Source organism: Jaculus jaculus, chromosome 7 (genome assembly GCF_020740685.1).
Source record: "Jaculus jaculus isolate mJacJac1 chromosome 7, mJacJac1.mat.Y.cur, whole genome shotgun sequence".
NCBI lineage: Eukaryota > Metazoa > Chordata > Mammalia > Rodentia > Dipodidae > Jaculus > Jaculus jaculus.
In genome coordinates, this window is record NC_059108.1 from 22,604,868 (window position 1) to 22,627,843 (window position 22,976).

Genomic DNA, 22,976 nt, shown 5'->3' on the forward strand with positions numbered 1-22,976 from the left:
ATAAGCCAGGTGCACATGGTGGCAATGCGTTTGGAGTTCGTTTGCAGTGGCTAGAGGCCCTGGCACACCCATTCTCACTCTCTATGTCTCCTTTGTCTGACTGTAATAAATAAAAATGAAATCTTTAAAAAAGAAGAAGAAGGGACAAAAATCTGCACCTCTGGGGGAAGAAAAGTCTCTTGGGATCTGGGGCAAAAGGGAACCTGTAGCTTGGTGTGGTGTCACACACCTTTAATCCCAGCACTCAGAAGGCAGATGTAGGAGTGTCGCTGTGAGTTTGAGGCCACTCTGAGATTACATAGTGAATTCCAGGTCAACTTGGGCTAGAGTAAGACCCTACCACAAAAAACCAAGCTGGGTGTGGTGGCGTGCGCCTTTAATCCCAGCACTTGGGAGGCAGAGGTAGGAGGATCTCCATGAGTTCAAGGCCATCCTGAGACTACATAGTGAATTCCAGGTCAGCCTGGGCTAGAGCGAGACCCTACCTCGGAAAACCAAAAAAACAAAACAAAACCATATATATATTTTTTTTTTTTCATATTCCACTGTGCTCCTCATACTTTATGCTAGAAATTCCTACTCTACTGAATTTGACACTTCTTTTTTTATATGCTTAAAAAAAAAAGAGAGAGAAGGGGAGAGAGAATAAGTGTACCAGGGCCTCCTGCCACAGAAAACAAGCTCAAGACACAGGTGCCATTTTGTGTATCTGGGGATCGAATCCAGGCCTTCAGGTTTTCCAAGCAAGTGCTTTTAACTTTTAACCACTGAGCCATCTCTCCAGCCCGTATGAATTTGGCACTTCTTATATCAGCTCGAATTGTAATATATTGGACTGTATGTAACAGTAGTGGCATTCTCTGTCATTCATATATTCAACAAATACTGAGAAACTCTTGACTCTGAAGTACTGTTGTAGTGCTGGGAATATAGCAGAGGACTGAACGGACAGACAAAGGATTGCTGTCCTTGTGGAACTGACATTCTGACTGGGGAGATGGCCATGTGCTATTGATCACTCTGGGGAAGAAGAAAGGGCAAGGAAGGATGCTCAGGAGTTGGGAGTGTTTGAAACTCAGTAATTTGGGGGAAGTCACTGTGGAAGCACTTGGGCTGCTGGCTGAGGGTCCCTAAGCTGAGGGAGCAGCTGGACAAAGGAGCACCCTCCACTCCTTTCTCCTTTATTTGAGGAACAGCAAGATCGGGGTGGTTTTAGCAGAGTGAGGGGCTGGCCTGGTAGTGTGAGATCCACAGGAAGAGGAAAGGGCAGACTGTTGTCTACAGGTCATTGTAAGGATTTGGGTTTTTTGCTTTTAGTATGGGAACCCTGTAGACTTTCAGAGGAATACTTAAAGGGCTGCTGTCTTTTGTGTTGGGAAACTAGAAGTTGCTCAGGAAATTTTGCCTGGCCTGGTAATCACTGTGTAGCTCAGGCTGGCCTTCAATTCATGACAGTCCCTCTGCTTGGCAATCACTGTGTAGCTCAGGCTAGCCTTCAATTCATGACAGTCCCTCTGTTTGGCCTGGTAATCATTGTGTAGCTCAGGCTAGCCCTCAATTCATGACAATCCCTCTGCTTCACTGTCCAGAGTGCTGAGATTATAGGTGTGGTGAGATGGGCTGGAGGCTTTGTCCAGGGTGGAGGTGGAAGTGCTCAGAGTGCTGTGAATGGATTTTGAAGATAGAACTGAGAGGATTTTATCTATGGTTTGAAGGGATTTGCCTTGGTTCAAGAGTGTATCTAAGATCTGCCCCACCATCAAGCACCAGTTCGAATTGCTTGTACCAAGGTGGGGAAAACTGTGGGAGAGGAAGGAAAGGGGCAGAATGCTGGAAGGTCAGCTGTAGACAAGCTAAGCTTATTAAACATCGAGGTGAGAGGGTGACCAAGTGCTTGGGTTCATCAGTGTAGAGTATGGGAGGAGTGGCTCTAAGTGGTGCTAGGGAGGGAGTAATATGTAATACTTGCCATATTCCTGTGTTGCTGCCAGGCCTTTGGGAGGTGGATAGGCCATGAGGGCAGACTCAGTAGGATCCGGGTCCTTATGGAAGAAGCCTAAAGGCGCTCTCAAGCTTATCCATCTGTAATGTGAGAATGAAGCTGGTAGGTACCCACCCTCTTTATAGCTGAGGGTCATCCTTAGACACTAGCTCTGCTGGCACTGCCTTCCTGGGCTCCTGAGCTTCCAGAACTGTGAAAAGTATATTGAATGTCCTTTATGGTCACACCAGGGCCTCCTGCCACTGCAAACGAACTCCAGATGCCAGCGCCACTATATGCACCTGGCTTCATGTGGCTACTGGGCAATTGGACCCAGGCCATCAGGCTTTGAGGCTTTGCAAGCAAGTGCCTTTAACTTCTTAACCACTTCTCCAGCCCCTTGATGTCCTTCATAAATGACCCAGTCCTAGGTGCTTTCTTAGAGCAGACTGACAGTACTGGAAAGGTGGTGTTTGGATGAGATCACCAGAGAGCACTCCATCCAGCACTTGGCAGTATGGGGTCTAGGAGGCTGTAGTGAAGACCTCATGAGTAGGAGCTGTTGTGGGAGAGAGTAGAAAGAAACCCAAGTGTGAGGTCCTCTTTGAGGCTGACCATGGTGGCAAGGACAGGTTACCCAGGGCTGTGAGAGGAGAGGCACATGGTGGGCGATGGTGTCCCAGGAAATCTGGGATTAAGTCAGCGAGAAATCTAAGCATCTCTAGGACAGGTAGAGGATTCATTTATTTATACCAGTAGGTTGAAGTGCGCCCCATGCTTTCAAATCTCTTCCGCCCTGAATTAGGATAAGTCTGTGTTGTTTATAGGCTGTTTGTCAGGCAGTTTGATGTCACCTTGGGTCTTTTACATTATTGGTGGGCTACAAGTTTCCAGGGAAACACAAAGGGGGAGTTAGGACTGCCTCTATTATTATTTTTTTAAAGAATGACTTTAAATATATTTTATTTATTTATTTGATACAGAGAAAGAGGCAGAGACACACAGAGAGAATGGGTGTGCCAGGGCCTTCAGCCACTGTAAACAAACGCCAGATGCATGTGCACCCTGTGCATCTGGCTTACATGGGTCCTGGAGAATCGAACTGGGATCCTTTTGCTTTGCAGGCAGGTGCCTTAACTGCTATGCTGAGCCATCTCGCCAGCCCCTGCCTCTGATATTTAATAAAAGTTTAACCACAAGAACTGGTTAGTTGTCCTTGGGGTGACTGTTGAAATTCAAACTTACCTGTCACGTATGGCCCCCTGTCTTGGTGACTCCAGCCTGTGTGCCATGAAGACTGTAGTTAACCCCATAGTTCCCAGGAGCAGGAGAGAGTTCTGAAATCTCTCTGGCTGCAGCACTTTAGGGAGAGGCTCTTAGAGAAGGTGTTTTGACTGAGGCTTCTGCCCCTCCCTCAGTGGGGTCTGAGAATGCTCAGAGGCTCTCTATTGCTTTCCTGTTTCAGTGCTGTAGGAAGCTGGGCTGTAGGCTGGGATAAGGCAGCTAGCTGGCTGGGTACTGAGGTTTTCAGAACTGGGAAGAAGTGTAGAACCCAGGCAAATGGGGAGAGGACTGAGGTATTTGGACCACCAGGGGGCACCAGAGACCTCTCTAGGTTAGTATTAAGGAATCAGTATAGACAGAGCTTGGAGAAAAGTTTTTAATTTCCCTTCTATCAACCATTAGGACATGGTGTGGGGCCCATGGAAATTAGAGCAAGCTAGTGATAGAATTGCCCAGGTGGGTCCAGGTGAGAAGGTAAGCCAGGCAGGTTGAACTGTGAAATCCACATTGGGTTTTACTTTGCTAGTCTTAGTGTCTCTTTTTTTTTGGCTCCATTGTATAATTTAGAGCTCTTACAACTCTTTTCACCCCAGGCTATTCAACCAAATATAATTAGTTATGAACACTCCAGTGAGCCTGCCTATGGTGTCTTTGTTTCTGTCTCCTACTAAAAGCTAGTATAAAAGTCCTGTGGAGCTAGCTATTAGAAACCACCATTTCCTCACCAGTGAGGGCAAGGACGCAGGGGGATTTTGACTGGCAGCCATCCCTCCTCTACCTGAGGAGGGATAGTTTTCATACTTGAATGCGTCCCTCTACTATTCGAAGGGCTGATGTGTCTATGTGCCCATCAAGTCTTGTGCTTTGTGTACACTTAACAGTTGGCTCTTGAGCTCAGAATGGCTAGTCTCTGCTATGGGCCCCTAGCTGTCAGCAGGTACGTGCTTCGTGCTGCCCACGCTTGCTGTGGGAACCTTCTAGGCCCCTGCTTCTAGCCCACAGCTTAGTGTCAGGTTCAACCATCCTCAGCTGTTACAGGATCTGGGACTCTTCTTGTGTCTCTGGAAGGCTGGCTTGGCCTGCCCCAGGGTTTTCTGAGAAGCCCTGCCCCCTGCGAGTCTCCATTGGGTTGAGCTGGTAATCTCTGAGTGCTAAATGTTTTAGTCGGGTGCGCCTCCTCTCACCAAGGGCCCATTGTTCCCAGAGGCTCATGGGAACATGAGCTGCCCATCTGCCTTTGGGCCCAGGCTTCTCAGCTTGCAAAAGAATTGTGTGGGATAGCAAAGGGATTACACAAAATATATGTATATATACACAGAGAAGATTCACAAAGATTGAGAGGGTAGGTAAAAGGTATGAATTTTGTTTTGGAAAATGGCAGATTTTCACATGTGAGAGGCAAAATACTTTAATGCAAACAGACACTTTGAAATATAAAGTATAAGAGAAGAATAATGGAGTCTGCCCTTGAATTGGAATAAAGGTATACAATTGGTATACAATTCCAGTTAGAACTGTTGGGCATGGTGGCATATGCCTGTAATTCTAGCACACCTGTAATCAGAATGCAGAGGCAGGGGGATTGTCACCAGTTGGAGTCCAGCCTGTTCTACACAGTAGATTATAAGACAGCTAGGGTTACATAACAAAGACCCTGTCTCAAAACAAAATGCTGAGCAATTCTACATAGAAAGCCCATGCTGTTTGAAAAGTGCAGCTCAGCTCTTTATGTACTTAAACACATTCTCTCATCACTGCGTCAGCTGTGTGGGTAGCAAAGACGGAAGATCCTTGTATTCTAGGAGTTAACCATTTCACAGAGCTGAGCACCTGTTAGGCAACAAGAATGGACTGATCTAATTGCAGCCTTGGTGGACAGAGAACTCATGGCCTCCGGGATTGATAAGGGCACAGTACTGTGCAGATAGTGTTGACATTAGGGGTGCTGGAATTCAGATGAGGGAGAGAGAGCCCAGGCTGCCAAGGTGGTTGGAGCCAGTTCCACAGAAAGGCAGGGCCGAAAAGGGTGAAAGGGGATTAATTAGGAGATAGGGTTCTGGGAGGAGGTTGGAATTAGATGAAAAGGGAAAGTGAAAAAAAAAATGAAGAATTTAAATAGATCCTGTGGCTCACAGTGGCTTGTGCCTTGGTTGTTCTGCAGCTTCCTTAGATTCCAGGCAGAAATGGCATTGTCCTCAGGTCCTGTTTGTGCTGCCTGCTGTGATCCGCTGGCCTCTGCCCCTGAAGGGCCTCTTTATTTGCTCTTAGGGTTATCAAGTGCCTGTGAGTCCTGTAATGCCCACCCCCCAGTCTTCATTCTTGTTCCAACCAGAACTGTGTTTCCAGACTACAAATGTATTGTAAATCTTTGCTTAGAAACTCCTGGGGGTGTGGCTCAGTAGTAAAGCTTGCCTAGCCTATATGAGAGGTCCCGGATTCTACCTTTAGTACCACTAACACACACACACTAACAACCACCACCATCACCTCCTGCTGATTTGCCTTCATTGTTTTGTTTTTTCGAGGTCGGGTTTCACTATAGCCCAGGCTGACCTGGAATTCACTATATATTCTCAGGGTGACCTTGAACTCATGGCAGTCCTCCTGCCTCTGCCTGCCAAGTGCTGGGATCAAAGGTGTGTGCCACCATTTTTACATGGCAAAGTTGATTCGCCGACTCTGGCTCTGGCCCACTTGTCTGGCTGTATTCATGGCCACAGTCAAGTCCGGTTTAATCCTGATAGTCACTTATAGCCACAGTGAAGGATTTGTATTTGTCATGATCTTATATCACCAAAGTACAGTTAAATCAGTGCTGGAGAAATGGCTTAGCATTTAAGGCACTTGCCTGCAATGCTTAACAACCTGTTTTTGATTCCCTAGTACCCATGTAAAGCCAGATGCACAAAGAGGCACATGCATCTGGAATTCTGTCTGTCCGTCTTCTTACTATCTCTCTCTCCTTGCAAATAAACAAAAAAAAATTTTTTATAGTTAAAAGCATGTTTACTCATTTTAAAAAGGATAGGGAGACATGACACCTCTAGGGTGATATCAACCAAAATGGCTAAGATTTTATAAGCAGCTAGTGATTGAAGGAGAAAGCTTACTGGTGTGGCTTAGTAAACAAAATGTGAGGTTCAGCAGGTTGCTGGGTCCTGACTGCCCCCAAGAAACAGGAGCAGCAGATGAGCGAGCTCGGAATAATGCCGCGCTGCTGCCGCGCTGGGCTCCGGAGGGACACCGGGCTTGGTACCTCGTGCCCTCACGTCCCAGCTCTCTCTCCTTTGCTGAGCATGGGCTAGGTCAGCATTGTTTGGAAAATCAAGGTAGGTTCTTTCTTAGTTTTGGTTGAATACTTGGAAGATAAAAATCAAACCTGTACACATTTTGGAGTACTTGAGTGCCTTTGGGGAATAGACCCATCGTGGGGCTGCTTTTTCTCAGAAAGAACAGACGTATTTATGGTTAGCAGATTGTCTGCTAGCTTTCTGTGCTGGGTTTGGAGTCCAGGGTTGGAGCATGCTTAGCGGGTGCTCTACCTCTGAGCTGTATGCTCAGCCCAGAAACAGATATCTTGGTTGAAGATTCTTGGTTGAAGATTCTTGGATTCTTAATGGGTGGGGGGTGTGGCGGGGGGCAGGGAACTTGTCTCTGTGGACAACAAGTAAGGAGGAAGAATCCTTAGTTCTAAGTGCCCTCATTGGATACATGTCCCAGGGTCCCAAAGGTGGCACATTCAACTGTGAGGAATAGGACAAAAGGACACTAAATAGCTCTTTTACCCACCAACTCAAATCCGTCCAGGGTGGGATGTTCCCTGCTTGCTTTGCCCACAGTAGGCATTACCAAGAGTGGGTTGTCTGGGCTATTCTTCCCCTGGTGGATGAGGGCACCTTCCCGGCTCTGAGTGGGGCTGGGGAGGAGGTTGCCCTGCCTCTTAGGGCAGGTGACTACTCAGATTATCACACTGTTTTGTGTCTCCTGTTAATCCTCATGTGAAACAGCAGGTAGCCTGAATTGTGGATTCATTCCTGGCTGCTCTCCACATAGAAAAGACACATTTGCCTGGTTAGTGGTGAGTCTGGACAGTTAGTTCTTAGGGAAGTCAAGCCTTTAGTTCAGGGGAACAAAGCTGCAGGAGCCATGGAGTTTTCTTGGACCTGCTTGGAAATGCAAGTCATGTTGCTGGGGAAATCCTTTTCTAGTCGTCGGCCCTCCTCTGGTGTTGGAGCTCTGCGAGAGGCTGCCGAAGTTATTCCAAGAAAATCTCTGCAGCTTAGCAAGGACAGGAAGTGGCCTGTCTCCCTTGCCTCTAGGCCAGGATTCTAGGAGCACGTGTGCCTGGCTTTGGGAGATGATTAGGTGCTGGGAATGTGGACACTGTTGAGTGCTGGGTGCTTTGTGTTTTGTGTTTGGGCCGTGTGCAGAGGTGTCTCACTGCTGTGCCCAGTGAGAGGCTGCCAGTTGGTGGGACGGGTGTAGATAAACAAACAAGGCAAATAGGTACACAGCGGTGTGCAGCAAGTTCCCCGAGCTGGCTGCAGCCTGAAGACTGCCTCTCCCATACTTCCTGCCCAGTTGCCGGAGGTGCCTTGCCCCCTGCTAATGAAGAGGACCCTTTTAAAGGCCCCTCATGTGACCAGGAGGGTGGTGAAGCTGAGTTCTGTTCCTGGGAAGGGAAGGTGTGGCTGTGGACCTGGCCATGGAGAACGCTAAGGGCGATGTGCCCCAGAGCCCCAAGGAGACCTTCCTGGCGACTCTGAATGACCCACAGGTGACCCTGTTGTCTGTCCACAAGCGGTGGTCCTTCAGGAGGAGCCCTGGGGTCAGGAGCTTGGCCAGCCCTGTGATTTCAGAGGATAAAGGCTCTGCTCAGCCAGAGGAGGAAATGTCTCCCAGAATTCTGAATAGAACTTCAGAAAGGAGTTCCCATCAGGTCAGTGCACTGGGGCTGGAAGCCAGTTTGTAGGTGCAGGTGGCTCCTGGTCTCCTGTGTGGAGGACTGGAAAGAGGACTGGGGGAGGGAGAAAGAATACAAGTGTCAGGCTAGACTGGATTCATGGTGGTTAATTCTGTGGGGCAATGGTGGGGGTGTCAAAATTAAATCTCGTTATTTTATATTTTCAGGAAATTTTCTTCAAGCACAAAATTTTCAAAATGAGACAAAATGAGTCTTCCCTTTGTGTAGTGTAGTGTAGAGAGGGAGAGAGTGTGGTGTGTGTGTGTGTGTGTGTGTGTGTGTGTGTGTGTGTGTGTGTTTGTGTGTGTGTCTGTCTGTCTGGAGCATGTTAGCTCTGTAACCCTGCTGTATGCTCCATGTGTGTGTGTGTGTGTGTGTCTGTCTGTCTGTCTGGAGCATGTTAGCTCTGTAACCCTGCTGTATGGTCCGTGTGTGTGTGTGTGTGTGTGTGTGTGTGTGTGTGTGTGTGTGTGGTCCCTAGGGTCTGTAGCGTGTTAGACAGGTGTGTAGCCTTCCCTGCTCTATGCTCCTAGTCTCTCTTTTTCTTTGTTTTCTTTTTTTAAATTTAAATTTATTTTTATTAGAAAAGAATGGGCATGCCAAGCCCTTAGCCCCTGCAAATGAACTCCAGATGCATGTACCACCTTGTGCATGTGGCTTATATAAGTTCTGATAAGTTGAACCTGGGTCCTTAGGCTTTCCAGGCAAGTGCCTTAACCACGAAGCCATCTCTCCAGCTCCTCCTTTTTCTTGCTTAAAGTGTATACCCTATTTCGTTGATCTCCACAAGTCAGCTAAATACTTTGAAAGTTATGTTTTTCTTTTCAAAAAAATAATTTATTTGAGAGAAAAAGACAGAGTGAGTGAATATGGGCTTCTTGCCACTACAACAAGCTCCAGATGCTTGTGCCATTTTGTGCATCTCACGGTGGTTGTGGGGGAATCAAACCCAGGCTTTGTAAGCGAGGACCTTTAACTGTGGAGCCATCTCCCCAGACTAAAGCTGCTTTTCTTAAGCAAATGAAACTGAAGTTTTTAGAAATACAGTCACTCGTTCTTTCATTTTGAGTTAGGGCCTCACTCTCGGCCAGGCTGACCCGGCACGCATTGTGCTGGTCCAGGCTGGCCTTGCATTTACAGCAATCCTCCTAGCTCTACTCCTGAGTGCTGGGGTTGAAGGCATGCACTACCACACCCAGTTCAGTGTTTATTCCTTTTTTATTTCAAGGTAGGGTCTCACTCTGGTCCAGGTTGATGTGGAATTAACTATGGAGTCTCAGGGTAGCCTCAAACTCACAGCGATCCTCCTACCTTTGCCTCCCAAGTGCTGGGGTTAAAGGCGTGCACCACCGTGCTCGGCTTCAGTGTTTATTATTTAAAAAATTATCCAAACCGGGCTAGAGAGATTGCTTAGCAGCTAAGGTGCTTGCCTACAAAGCTAAAAGACCCAGGTTAGATTCCCCAGGACCCACGCAAGCCAGATGCACAAGGTGGTGCATGCATCTGGAGTTCATTTGCAGTGGCTAGAAGCCATGGCATACTTGTTTTCTCTCCCTGTCTGCCTCTTTCTATCTCTTGCAGATAAATAAATAAATGATAAAATTTCTGAAAGAATCTCCAATGGAAATTGTGTGAAAAGGGTTTTTGTAATGTGCTGTGTGAGACATGTACGTATGTTGGAGTCACATTGTACTTGGATATTGATGACAGAAACTTCTATTGATGATTTTGCATTTTGCTATCATCTCTTTAACCAGGATGTAATTATGTACAATTAGGTATTTATTTTAAAATATTAAAACTGCTGTTTTGGGTTGTGGTTTTTTTTTTTTTTTTTTTTTTTTTTGAGATTGGAGGTAGTGGTAGAGCACTTGTCTACTAGGCTTGAGGCCCTGAGTTTGAACACATACAAAAAAAGCTTCTTTTGGGTTTGGTGAGTTTGTGAACAATTACAAAAGACTTTCAGAATTTCTTAACAAGAGGTGTGGTATCATGCTGTTTGGATAGGTTTCAGGCAGAGTGAGGGAAGCCAGGTGATAGGTACAATCTGTATGCTCAATGCTCAGTGACTTTAATTATTTTACTTTCCAGAGTCACCTTGTAGTTTTCATTTTCTAGATAAACTAATATTTGTTTAACCATTTAAAATCTACAAGTGAGCATTTTATCTGACTTATTCTGTTGCTGGTGTATGTGGTTCATAGCCAATTTTTAGCCAATTGTCAAAGATAAGAAAAATATTACATATCATTAGGGAAAAATGCTTGAGAATATTTCTTCAGACTGTCTAAGCTATTTGTAAACTGTAGTCTCTCTCAGGTTTTGGGATATGATATATACTATGATGTTTTTATTAATCTTTTTATTGACAGAGAGAAGAGAGAGAATGAGAATGAGAATGGATATGCCAGGGCCTCTAGCCACTACAAATGAACTCCAGATGCATGCGTCACCATGTGCATCTGGTTTATGTGGAACCTGGAGAATTGAACCTAGGTCCTTAGGCTTAGCAGGCAAGTGCCTTAACTGCTAAGCCATCTCTCCTTAATATTTTGTAGAAAGTTTATATGTCAACATACAGATACACTTACATCATCATATTTTATTGAATCACATCTTGAAGTTCAGGATTATTTTCAGAAATAATTTAAATGATCCTCAAATAGGGAAAGTTTGTAGTAACAGGTTTATGATTGAGCACCAAACTAAAAGTCAGTTATATGTTGAATACCTCTTCACTGTGAACAACGTATTTTCTCAAAATCTTCAATACAGCAAACTTGGGATCTTGAGGATTCACTCACTTAGCAGTTGGCGTGTGGTAAGCACCTTGCCTGTGTCACTTGTCATTCACTTTAATCATCATAACCAGAGGAGGTGAAAATATCTGAGTATTGGAGACATACTGATTACGAATGGAATTTTGGGTGACACTTGGTTCACAAAAGACATCAGTAGCTTTGAGGAAAACACTAAAAAAAAATTTAATAATATTTTAGGGCTGGAGAGATGGCTTAGCTAAGGTGCTTACCTGCAAACCTAAGGACCCATGTTCGACTCTCCAGATCCCACATAAGTCACAAGGTGACACATACTTAAGGTTGCACATGTACACAAGGTGGCATGCCAATTCTCTGTTTTTCTCTTGCTGTCGCTCACTCTCTCTTTCATAAAAAAGAAAAAAATATTTGCAAAAAGAGAGAGAGAGCCAGAGAGAATAGGCATACCAGGGTCTCCAGCCAGTGCATACGAACTCCATATGCATGTGCCACTTTGTGCATCTGGCTTTCCATGAACACTGGGGAACTGAACCAGGGTCATTAAGCTTTACAGGCAAGCACCTTAGCCACTGGGGCATCTCTTCAGCCCACTGGAAAGCATTTTAAAATTACTGTTTATAGGTTTGCTTGCTTGCATCTTACATTTCTTATACAATGTAGAGTACAGTCTGTTCAATTTAGAATTAAATATTGACTTCAAGCAAATTGTAAGTTATTTTGATTTGTCTTATGTTTGCACAGGCAGAGTGGGGAAATGCCTTTTTAAGGAAGTTGTCACTTTTGTCTGCAGACCACAAATCTCCCCCAGCCCCTGGGATATTAGAAAGTCTGCTTTTCTGAGGACAGTAGCCTTGTGCGTTTCCTAGGTAGGGAAGGATGCATAGCAGAACATATGTCTACTTTCTCACCTTTGTCTCTGTGCCTTCACTGTGGAGGGCGGGTCTGGGAACTTGTAAGTAGGGAACTTGTAAGTCCCTCCCCACTCCCAAACAACTACTTCAGCCTCCTTATTCATGACCTCATTGATCTCTTTGGCCGAGATTAGCTATTGCTCTGCTGGTGTGTTATGGGATTGAATCCAGGGGCCTCATACATGCCAGGCACATACCTACCGGTAAGGTAACCCCATCTCTTCCCAGCAAGGCTGTTAATTTGTCTTTGTACCTAGTATGTGGATATCTCGGTTCTGAATAAGTGGAGATGAATGAATTATACTGGATTTATCTTGTAGCATGGAGGGTTGACATTAGAGGCATTAAATTGATGATGACTACAAGGTCGTTAGGTTGTGGACTTAGCATTTTAGTTGGTTGATTAATTCATGACAGATTTTGCTGTGCTGAGTATCAGGCTCAAGCCCTTGAACACACTATACATTACCATGACGTGACATTCACAGCTCTTGCCTTTTTTTTCTTTCTGTGTAGGGTCTCACTCTGTTCTCTAGCCCTGTTGATGTAGAACTCACTCTGTAGTCCCACGCTGTCTTCACACTCACAGCAGTCGACCTACCTCTGCTTCCCAAGTGCTGGGATTAAAGATGTGTGCCACCATGCCCAGCTATGCCCTTGTCATTTTCAGAAAGCAGGACAGAATTTTGTGTCAGGTAGGTAGTGGTGAGGTTCATTTGTTTAGTTTGATGTACATGAAATCAGGACAACCAACAGCCACATGTGTCTCTGTCTCTGAAATAAAGGGGAGAGATCAGTGAGTAGTTGATCCCTCCACAGAAAGAAGGGCTGCCCATCATCATGAAAGCATCAATATAACCAGAGCTTCATCTGGTCTTCCTAAAGAGCAATCAAACTTTCCCTAAAAATCAGATAACATCAGTAACATAGAATAGCAATAATATAGAAGTGTGGTGTTTTTCCCACCTCCCAAATTACTATCAGCTGGGACCCAAGCATTCAGAACACATGTTTATCTGGGACACGTGACTAAAACACATTTATCTCCTCGCCCCCACAAACTCATGACCATCCATGATGTAAAAATGCATTTAGTTCAACTTTAAAAGTTCCCGTAGTTTGTATCAATCATGACACTATTCATGTATCTCCATAGTCCCAGGTGTCTTAACTGGGAGCCAGAAACATATAATGGCACCAACATTCACACTGCAAATGATGACATTGCAAGGAAAGATCAAAACATTGCAAGATCTAAAACAAAGCAGGCAACCATCAAACCCTACAGTTCATTGTCCATCCGAGACCCACAGTGAGGTCTCCCATGCTCTAGTTCTACTCCTCCAGCCGAGCCGCTTACAGCCTGGGGAAAGATCATTGCATCCCTGTCCACAACAGCTCTTCTTGGCAGCTGTTCTTCAGTCCTGGCACCTCAGTAATTCTGAGTCTCCACTGCAACCCATGGTTCATCTTCATAGTTCCACTGGGCCTCCACACAGGGAAGCAACCCTGTCTCAACTGCCCAGTGGCCATTTCAGAATTCTGTGTTGCAAAGCCAATGACCCCCATCTTTTATGTAGTTGTTATACTTCCATTGTGCCAGGTGGGCTGCCAAATGTGTTAATCCAGGGTGGATAAAGCTGACTTTAAAATAGGAAAACACCTCCAACATTGTGGCTCCTGCTTTCAAAAGAGTCAGAATTCTTTCTGTTGTTCCATTGTAGAAAAGCTGGCCCAATCTTAATAGTGGTAATCTTTTCAGCCACTGCAAGTGAACCAAGCTGTTGTCTCTAGCCTGAAGCTTTTATTTCTTTCTGTGCCATATCCTTCTGCTCACATTAGTCCATCTCTTCTAAACACAATCCTGTACAAGTTTTCAGGACATTGGCAGATCACAGGTAGCCTGTCATACAAACTGCTTCTAGCCAGTTTGGACAAAGTTTTCTTCCCTTCATACCTCACAGCCCACAATTCTTACTGTATATAGGTCTTTCAACTCTGACAAGAATGGTCCATCAAACTCTACCTTTAGCACTGCAAGGTATCTTTTAAGTCAAGGTTTCAAATCCTTCCACATTCCTCCCATAAATCAGTTCCAAAAGACCAAAAGCTACACAGGTTTCCAGCAATAATGACCCCACTCCTCTGGTACGAATTTTCTGTCATAGTTACATTCTCTTTGCTGGGATAAAGAACCTGGTCAAAAGCAGCTGATGGGAAGGAAGGTTTTTTGGCTTATAGTCTCAAGGGAAGGCTTCAAGATAGCAGGGGGAAGCATGGCATGAGTGGAGGCCGAACATCACCTCCTTGCTAACAGCAGCAGGAGAATGAGTCAGACTCTAGCAATGGGAAGCTGGCTCAGACCCTTAAATATGCCCCTAACAACACACCTCCTCCAGCAAGGCTCCACCTTCCAAATTGCCATCTGCTGGGGTCCAAGCATTCAGAACCCATGAGTTCATGGGAAACATCTAGTTGAAACTATCACAAAGGTACATGTGCCTAAAAATGGCTGGGAATAAAACAAAACAAGAAAGGCAAAGCTCAAAAATGAAGAGCATACTTCATTTTTGACTAAGAGGAAAATCTGAGAAATGCCCAAAGTGGCAACAGGAAACATTTGGCTGAAATTGGAATTTCTCTTCAGGTACTTTTGCTACATTTTTAAGGATGTGTGTGAACTCATAGTTGAAGTCCTCCCCATTGGGGAGTTGCCTGTACAACTCATCCACTTTGTGGTCTATAAAGCAGCTCTCTCAGGTAATCTTCCTGAATGGTGCCAGCTGCTGCTTCATCAAAGCAAGTAGAAGCATTTCTGACATCTTCAGGATCCGGGCCCTTTAACTTCTCACCAACCATTGTGAGAAGCCCTCATTCATCATGGTATGCAGACATCATCTGTTGATTTCTCCCCTGTGAGGCAAGTGTATCATGCAAGCCTTTGTCAGTGAAACAGTCTTTGTGTTGGTCTGTCATGTTGAAGTCCTCTGTGAACTTCTGGATCTGTGACAGGTCAAATCTGGCAGACCCAGTGGATGTTGATCTTCTTGGTGTCTTGGGCTGCCCTTTGGTTTGACATGGTAGTGGTTAAATTCCTGCACAGCGGTGAGACTCATGGCACCTTAGTGAAGCCTTCACTGCTGCTGTCCACTTAAACTGGCCTATTTTAAAAGCATTGCATAATTTTCTGTGGGTAGACTATGTGAAGCAATTATCTATAGAATTTTTTTATACTTTATTCCTAGGGGTGAGAGAGAGAGAGAATGGGCATGCTAGGGCCTCCAGCCACTGCAAATGAATTCCAGATGCCTGTGCTACTTTGTGCATCTGGCTTACATGGGTCCTGGGGAGTCAAACCTGGGGCCTTATCTTTCATAGGCAAGTGCCTTAACCACTAAGTAATCTCTCCAGCCCAGTCTATCTATGGAATTTTTAGTTGATTTCCAATTTGTTTACCATTTGAACATGGCAAGCTCATGTGATTTTAAACCTATATAATGAGTTATTGAAGGAGCTGGTCTGCATTCTGGACAAAGGCGAAGAGCATTTGATATTTAGGTAACTACTGGCGTAATTGCTTCCCATGAAGGTAGAAGTTGGCCTTTCTCTTATCAGTAGTTAGGTATTATTTTCTGTGCACTCTTGCGTTAGTTGTGTCATCAAACTTTAAAATACCAGCCTGTGGCCAGGTGTGGTTCCCCTCCCCCTCACACTCCTTAATCCCAGTACTTGAGAAGCAGAGCTAGAAGGATCTCTCTGGTTTCAAGGCCAGTCTGGGACTATGGAGTTCATTCAGAGTGCAACCCTACCTCAAAACAACAACAACAACAAAAACCAGCCTGTTGGTGGAAAGTGATATTTTATTTATGTCTTACTAATTTTAAAAGATGGCTTTATCTAACAATTATATTTCTTTTTCTGAAGATTATTTTAGTAGCAGTGTCTCTTACACTTATGCAGTAGCGTTGTTACAGCCATTAGATTTATAGCTAAGTCTTTTTTTTAATATTTTCATTTATTTTTTTGAAGAAGAAAAAGAGACATATATAGAGAGAGGTAGAGAGAGAGAGAGAGAGAGAAAGGTAGGGAGAGAGAATGAGAATAGATGTGCCAAGGCCCCTAAGCCAATTTAAATGAATTCCAGATGCACATGCCCCCTGTGCATCTGGCTTATGTGGGCACTGGGGAATCGAACCTGGGTCCTCAGACTTTGCAGGCAAGTGCCTTAACCATTAAGCCATCTTGCCAGCCTAGCTGAGGAATATGTTTATTTGATGGGGAACTAGTTCTACTATAATTCTAAGCAGAACTAGTGCATTCCTTTATGATTTTAGTTTAGCTTTTTGTAATAAAATAAAATATACTGTTTCACCAAATCTCACAATCATATTATAGTCTATCAACAAAAGTAGTCCTGAGTCTATTAATTTCTGCCATGTAGTATAAATACCTGAATAAAGATTAATGGTCTTGGCATTCCCTTTAGTGAGGTGGTAGTATGTTTTACATACTTCATTTACTTTATACATCATGATCTTCCTGTAATTTTGGGAAATTATAGAAGAAAATTATGGTTTTATGGTTTTGAATTATATCATCATTCCAACATTTAAGAAATATTGCAAGATTTTTACAGGTGATCATGATTGGCCTGCCATTTAAACTTTAATGGTTTGGGAGAAGCAAGCATTATTTTTTAAAAAATTTTTTTGTTCATTTTTATTTATTTATTTGAGAGTGACAGAGAGAGAAAGAGGCAGATAGAGAGAGAGAATGGGCACGCCAGGGCTTCCAGCCACTGCAAACAAATTCCATATGCGTGCACCCTCTTGTGCATCTGGCTAATGTGGGTCCTGGAGAATCGAGCCTCGAACCTGGGTCCTTAGGCTTCACAGGCAAGCGCTTAGCCGCTAAGCCATCTCTCCAACCCTCTTTTTTTAAAAAACAAAAAACAAACTTTCTTTATCTGAGAGAGAAAGAGGCAGGGAGAGAGAGAGCGCTCGCGTGCACACCATGGCCTCCAGCCACTGCACGTGAACTCCAGATGTGTGCGCCTCCTTGTGCATCTGGCCTATGTGGGTACAAGAGAATTGAACCTGCGTCCTTAGGCTTTGAAGGCAAGCATCTTAACTGCTAAGCCATCTCTCCAGCCCAGCATTCTTTTTTTTTTTTTTAATTTTATTTGCGTTTTTAGAGAGAGGGGGGCAGATAGAATGGGCATACCAGGGCCACTAGCCATTGCAAATGAACTCCAGATGTATGTGTAACCATGTGCATCTGGCTTACTTGTGTACTAGGGATTTGAACCTGGGTCTTTAGGTTTTGCAGGCAAGTGCTTTAACCACTAATCATCTCTCTATTCAGCCCTACCATTCTTCTCTCTCTTTTTTTTTTCCTTTTCTTCTTCTTCTTCTTTTTAAATGGTCTGTTGTTGGAGAAGATTCAAAAACAGAAAAGTGCTATTGGTTGATGAGTCTGATGGAGTAGTTGTTGCAATAGACACAAGTTAAAAGCAGGGAAAAATGGTTGCTGCTGAGCCTGTGCAGCGGCAGGTTGCAGATGGGTGTTCTGAGATGGTGTGCAGTGCCACTGGAGAGGTTTCTGTTGTCTTAGAATTTGTCACTTTGTGAATTTTATTTCGTGGTATGCTGAAAACTATTGCATACATATATGCTATGATGTTTTAATTTTATTCACTTTATTTTTCCAGCAAAGGTCAAATATGCTACCTCTAGTTTCACAGTAAGGGTTAATAATTTTCCCTAGCTGAGACTGAGAGAAAGAAACCGGCAATAATAGTCATTTGTACAGAATTACCCAGCAAGTTGCTGGTTTGATGCTTCAAGGCATAGGCCTTGTGTGTGTTTGGACAGAATACCTCAGTATTTTTTTAGTTTGAAACAGAATCTTGCTGTGTAGCCAGGTTGACCTCACACTTTTGATCCTCCTGCCTCAGCCTCTCCAGTGCTGGTTTTATAGACATGCCTCCATGCCTACCCTAAGGTGTGATGTATAAAAAAGTCTAAATCTAAATAATTGTTATTGGAAGCTACTTTGCACTCCTGTGAATCAGTGTTAGGGCATGGTTGTACGGTTGGAGTAGAAGTTGGAATATGTACACTAGTTTTAATGATTAGTTCCAGTGGTATCATAAAGTGACGGAAAATATTAAATGTTATGCAGGTCTCCCAGGGCCATGTTTGAAGATCGAATTAGGCAATATTTATCTCACAGTCATTCGTTACTAAACACATAACTTGTTAACCTATTAACTCCCTTTAGTTCTTAGGCCTCCCCTGTAGCTGTAGGATTCTCAGTATATTTACTTTAATACCTGAGGAAAGTAAAGCTTGGATTTGCTCAGCCCAGGCTGGAATTCTTACCTAAGACTGTCAAAAAATTCATAAAGAGCAGGAAAAAATATTTTAACAGAAACCTGTGAAAATATCCCTTAAAACATAAAAGAGTATGTAATATGTCAATTTAATTCATCTTTTTTTTTTTTCTTACCCTGAGGTAGGGTCTCACTCTAGCCCAGGCTGACCTAGAATTCACTATGTAGTCTCAGGCTGCCCTCCAACTCAAAGCAATCCTCCTACCTCTGCCTAGCAAGTGCTGGGATTAAAGGTTTGCACCACCATGCCTCGCTCCAATTCTTCATCTTTATTACAGTTTTAATTTTGCTGTTTAAAGTAGTTGAATGGAAACATTTTTTGGAGAGTTACCTATTTAACTCAGTTGAAGAGCCCTGAGTTTGGTCCTCAGCACCCCCATTTTTTTCTTCCTTGCCTTAGATAAACTATAAAAAAAAACCGCAAAAAACTATTTTCTGGTTATTAAAGTAACATTTGAACTGGAGTGTAGCTCAGTGGTAGAGCAATTTCTTGATATATATGTTGCTTGGATTCTGTCACCAGCACACACATGCACATATAGAATAATACTTTTAAATTTCATTATAAAATATAGAAGTAAAATCATTTTATAACTCACCAAAAAATAACCTCAATTTTATGTTCCATTGCCTAAGTGTATATTCCTGTATGTTTGTATACCTAGGTTTAACATAGAGACATTAATTGTTCCTTAGAGGGGATATTAGATATTGACACCCACCATCTGAATGCCTAGGGTGGTTTAGATGGGTCTCTTTCTGTCTCTTGCTCTTCCCTCCCTCCCTGCCTCCTTTTCTCTTTCCCCTTCCTTTGTCCTCTTCCCCTTACCACTTCCACATGCTAAGCTCTCCACCTGGAGGCATTGTGTGGCAACGTTGATCAATCATTCTTTCTCATTCTTCCTCTTGAATCGGACACCTACATAATTCTGGGGTAAAGCCGAGCAAAGTGCAGTGTATCCACAACATGCTCAGGATGATTATGGTCCAGGAACCCTGGTTCCCTCTCCTTGTAGCCTGTATTCCCAAGTAAATATGGTTTCTTCAAGTGAGTTTGCAATTAGGGATGTTGAGGAAAGCAGAAAGAGGCTGATGTTCTGCTGGTTTTTCTAGTGTGACAAGACATCAAGGGGTAAAGCCAGGAGTTAGGCCTAGCCAGCTCAACTTGTCTGCAGGTTAGCCCTCTTGTCGCTGGTTACAAGTTGTCTGCAGGTTAGTCCTCTTGTCTCTGGTTACAACTTGTCTGCAGGTTAGTCCTCTTGTCGCTGGTTACAACTTGTCTGCAGGTTAGCCCTCTTGTCACTAGTCAGCAGAGAGGGTTATGGCTCATTATTGCTTTCCCCTCTGCATTGTGGTCCTTTTCTGTAGTTTTCATGGGTAGAAAGAAAAGGTAATCTTCAAAGTTGTTCTTTTTTTATTTTCACAATTTTTATTAACATGTTCCATAATTATAAAAAATACCCCATGGTAATACCTCCCCCCCTGCACTTTCCCCTTTGAAATTCCGTTCTTCATCTTATTACCTCCCCATCTTAAAGTTGTTCTTTTAAAAATATGGACCCTGCTGAACTTTTGGTTTTTCAAGGTAGGGTCTCATTTTAGCCCAGGCTGACCTGGAATTCACTATGTAGTCTCAGGCTAGCCTTGAACTCACGGCAGTCTGCCTACCCCTGCTCCTGAGGGCTGGCATTAAAGGCGCGCCCCGTCATACCCAGCTCCTGCTTTGCTTTTGAACTGTATTTAAATGTCATCACTGTTACTTAAACTGATCTGTGGTCTTGAATAAACCCCTGGGACTATTTCACCAGTGAGATAGTGGAAATATTTATTTTTGGAATTGTTTTAAATAATAAGCATATAAAATGTCTTTATAAAATAACATCTTTGGATCTAGAGAGATTTATCAGCAGTTAAGGTGGTTGCTTGCGAAGCCTGATGGCCCTGAGTTCCGTTCTCCAGTACCCACATAAAGCCAGACGCACAAAGTGGTGCATGCATCTAGAATCCACTTGCATTGTCAAGAAGCCCTTGTGCACACGTGCACATGTACTCTCTCTCTCTTGAATAAACAAATAAAGTAACACCTTCAACATCATTAATTATTTTCCCTTACTGGATCTTTGTACATACAAAAGAATTGGGACCTTTTTGTATTTTGAATCCCATGGAAGTTCAGATGTATAGACTTGTATGTGGCAAAGTTTATATTTTGGAAAAATTGCATGCAGGGTAATGCTTTTGCATCCAGCTTCATTAAAGGAGTTACATATCTGTCCTAACCAGCTTCCCTAAGAGGTTTCAGCCTATACTTGTAGACGTTGCTTTTGGGCCTGTGGCCAGGCAAGATTCTGTGGCAGTGCTTGTAGTACAGCAAGCTGCTCACCCCATGAGAGCCAGCAAGCAGGTAGCGGGAGGGGCCGGGATACCAGTATCTCTTCAAGAACATTTCCTCAGGGCCTTAACCTCCCTTCCAGTAGGTCCCACCTCAAATATTTTAGCTGGTCTGAGCTTTTAACATTTGGGGCGTTTCATGTCTAAATTACAGCAACATCCTTCAAAGTAAAAGACATCTTAAGGATCAGTGGGTGAGTGGTACCCTACTTAAGGATGATGCGTGTCCAAGTGTAATCAGGAGAGCTCATCTGAGTAGTTAGAGCATAGTGAAGTATATATTTGATCTTTCTCTCTTTTGCTGGCATACACCTCCTAAGATCATCAGAACCTTCAAAGCAGTAAGTGTCTTTATGAACTAATGAGTTCCCTGATGGGGCTTGTCCCCAGAAATACCAGGGTAGGATGAGAAGTTTGGACCTTTCAGCTCTGTTGTCTAACCTCTTATCAGATAGGAGAAGATGAAGGTTGGGCTGATCACCAGTGAGTCATTACATGAGTAATGAAGCCTCTGTGAAAACTCAAAGGATAGGTTTTAGTTTCTGGATCACTGAACACATTGGAGGGAGGTTCCTGGAGGATGGCATATACAAAGAGAGCAGAGAAGCTTCACCCCTTCCATATCTCTCCATGTGCATCTCTTCGTCTGTGTTCATTATAATAAAACAGTAAATGTATTTATGCTTCCCTATGTTCTGTGAGCACCTTTAGAAAATTATTCAAGCCTGAGGAGGACATTCTGGAGATTGCAGCTTATAGCTAGTTGTTTACAAACACAGGTAAGAGTATCTGGGGTTAGTGATTGGCACCTGAAGTGAAGATGTGGCAGTATTGGGGGACTTAGCCCCTTACCTACAGGCTCTAACACCGTAGCATCAGAACTGGACAGAATTAGAGGACAGCCAGCCAATGTCTGCTAAAGAATTTCTTTTCTTTTCCTCTTCTTTTTTCTTTTTTTCTTTTGGTTAAGATAGGGTCTTTTGCTCTAGCCCAGGCTGGGCTGGAATTCACATGTAGTCTCAGGCTGGCCTCAAACTCCTACTTTAACTCTGCCTGGGATTAAAGGCATGCACCACCTGGCCTGCCTGCTTGCTTGCTTGTGGAGAGAAAATCCTTTCACCTTTTGTGATCACTGAAATCTACTATGTTAATTTTGGGGGTTTGTGAGCAGAGGGAAAACCTTTTCTTGTAGACTAGTAACCCTTCAGTGGTGCCATTAGTTTTGTTTGTTGAGATAAGATCTGTCTGTGATGGCCTGGAACTGATGATCTTCCTACCTCAGCCTTCTGAGTGCTGAGATTATACACATTCATCAGCCACTTCTAACGCATCCTGTTGTTTCCAGTTTGTCGCTTTCAGATTGGTTTTGAAAGCGTTCATTAAAATGCAATACAGTCAAGTGTTGCTTGTGGCTGCACTCTAAGGGCTGGGGCGAGACTAAAGCAGGAGGCCACCCTGGGCTACAGAGCAAGACTTTGTCTCAAAAAATATAAATAAATATATAAAAACCTGTCACACACTTGCTGATTTGTTTATATCAGTCTGACCTATCCAGAAATCTCACTTTCTTCCTAGTTATTATTTCAGTAAACCAAAGTTGACATGTTTTTTTCTTTCTTTCTTCCTTACTTTCTTTTTTCTTTCTTTCTTTCTTTGAGAGAGAGAGAGAAATAGAGGAACAGAATGGGCATGCTAGGGCCTGCAGCCACTGCAAACGAATTCCAGATACATGTGCCCCCTTGTGTATCTGGCTTACATGGATCCTAAGGATTTGAACTGGGTTCCTTTGGCTTTGCAGACAAATGCTTTAACTGCTAAGCCATCTCGCCAACCCAGTTGACATGTTTTTAAGCCATGTGTCCTGGCCCATGTGTAATCCTAGCTCTTGAGACTGAAGCAGGAAAATCACCACAAGATTGAGACCAGCCTGGGGTACACAGTGACACCCTGTTTCAAAAGGCCAAAGAAAATGACAAAATTTTATCAAAAACTAGCAATAGGTATGAAATGACTCATGCTTGCAAAGCCTCCTGACCCAAGTTTGATCTTCCCCAGCACCCACATAAAGCCAAATGAAAGTGGCATGCCCATCTATGATCCTAGGAGAAACTGAAGCTTGTGTGCTAGCCAGCTGGCTTTTGCTTTTATTTATTTGAGAGTGACAGACAGAGGGAGAAAGAGGGAGAGAGAGCATGCCAGGGCCTCCCAGCCACTGCAAATGAACTCCAGACGCATGCACCTCCTTGTGCATCTGGCTAATGTGGGTCCTGGA

The 22,976-nt window shown here is 43.8% G+C and overlaps 1 protein-coding gene and 1 pseudogene across 4 annotated transcripts in view; one reads left to right on the forward strand and one right to left on the reverse strand.

Annotated features, from left to right (window-relative positions):
* Window positions 1-22,976, forward strand: part of Atp7b (ATPase copper transporting beta) — an 80,678-nt gene that overhangs the window by 15,118 nt on the left and 42,584 nt on the right. Inside the window, exon 1 of one of the 4 annotated variants that reach the window (XM_045154359.1) lies at window positions 8,171-8,204. The exons of the other annotated variants lie outside the window; for them this stretch is intronic. The gene's annotated coding sequence lies outside the window, so the exon portion shown is untranslated. Of the gene's footprint in view, window positions 1-8,170; window positions 8,205-22,976 lie in introns of those variants that run through there. 4 annotated transcript variants of the gene reach the window in all.
* On the reverse strand, window positions 14,484-20,759 carry LOC123462123 (annotated as a pseudogene).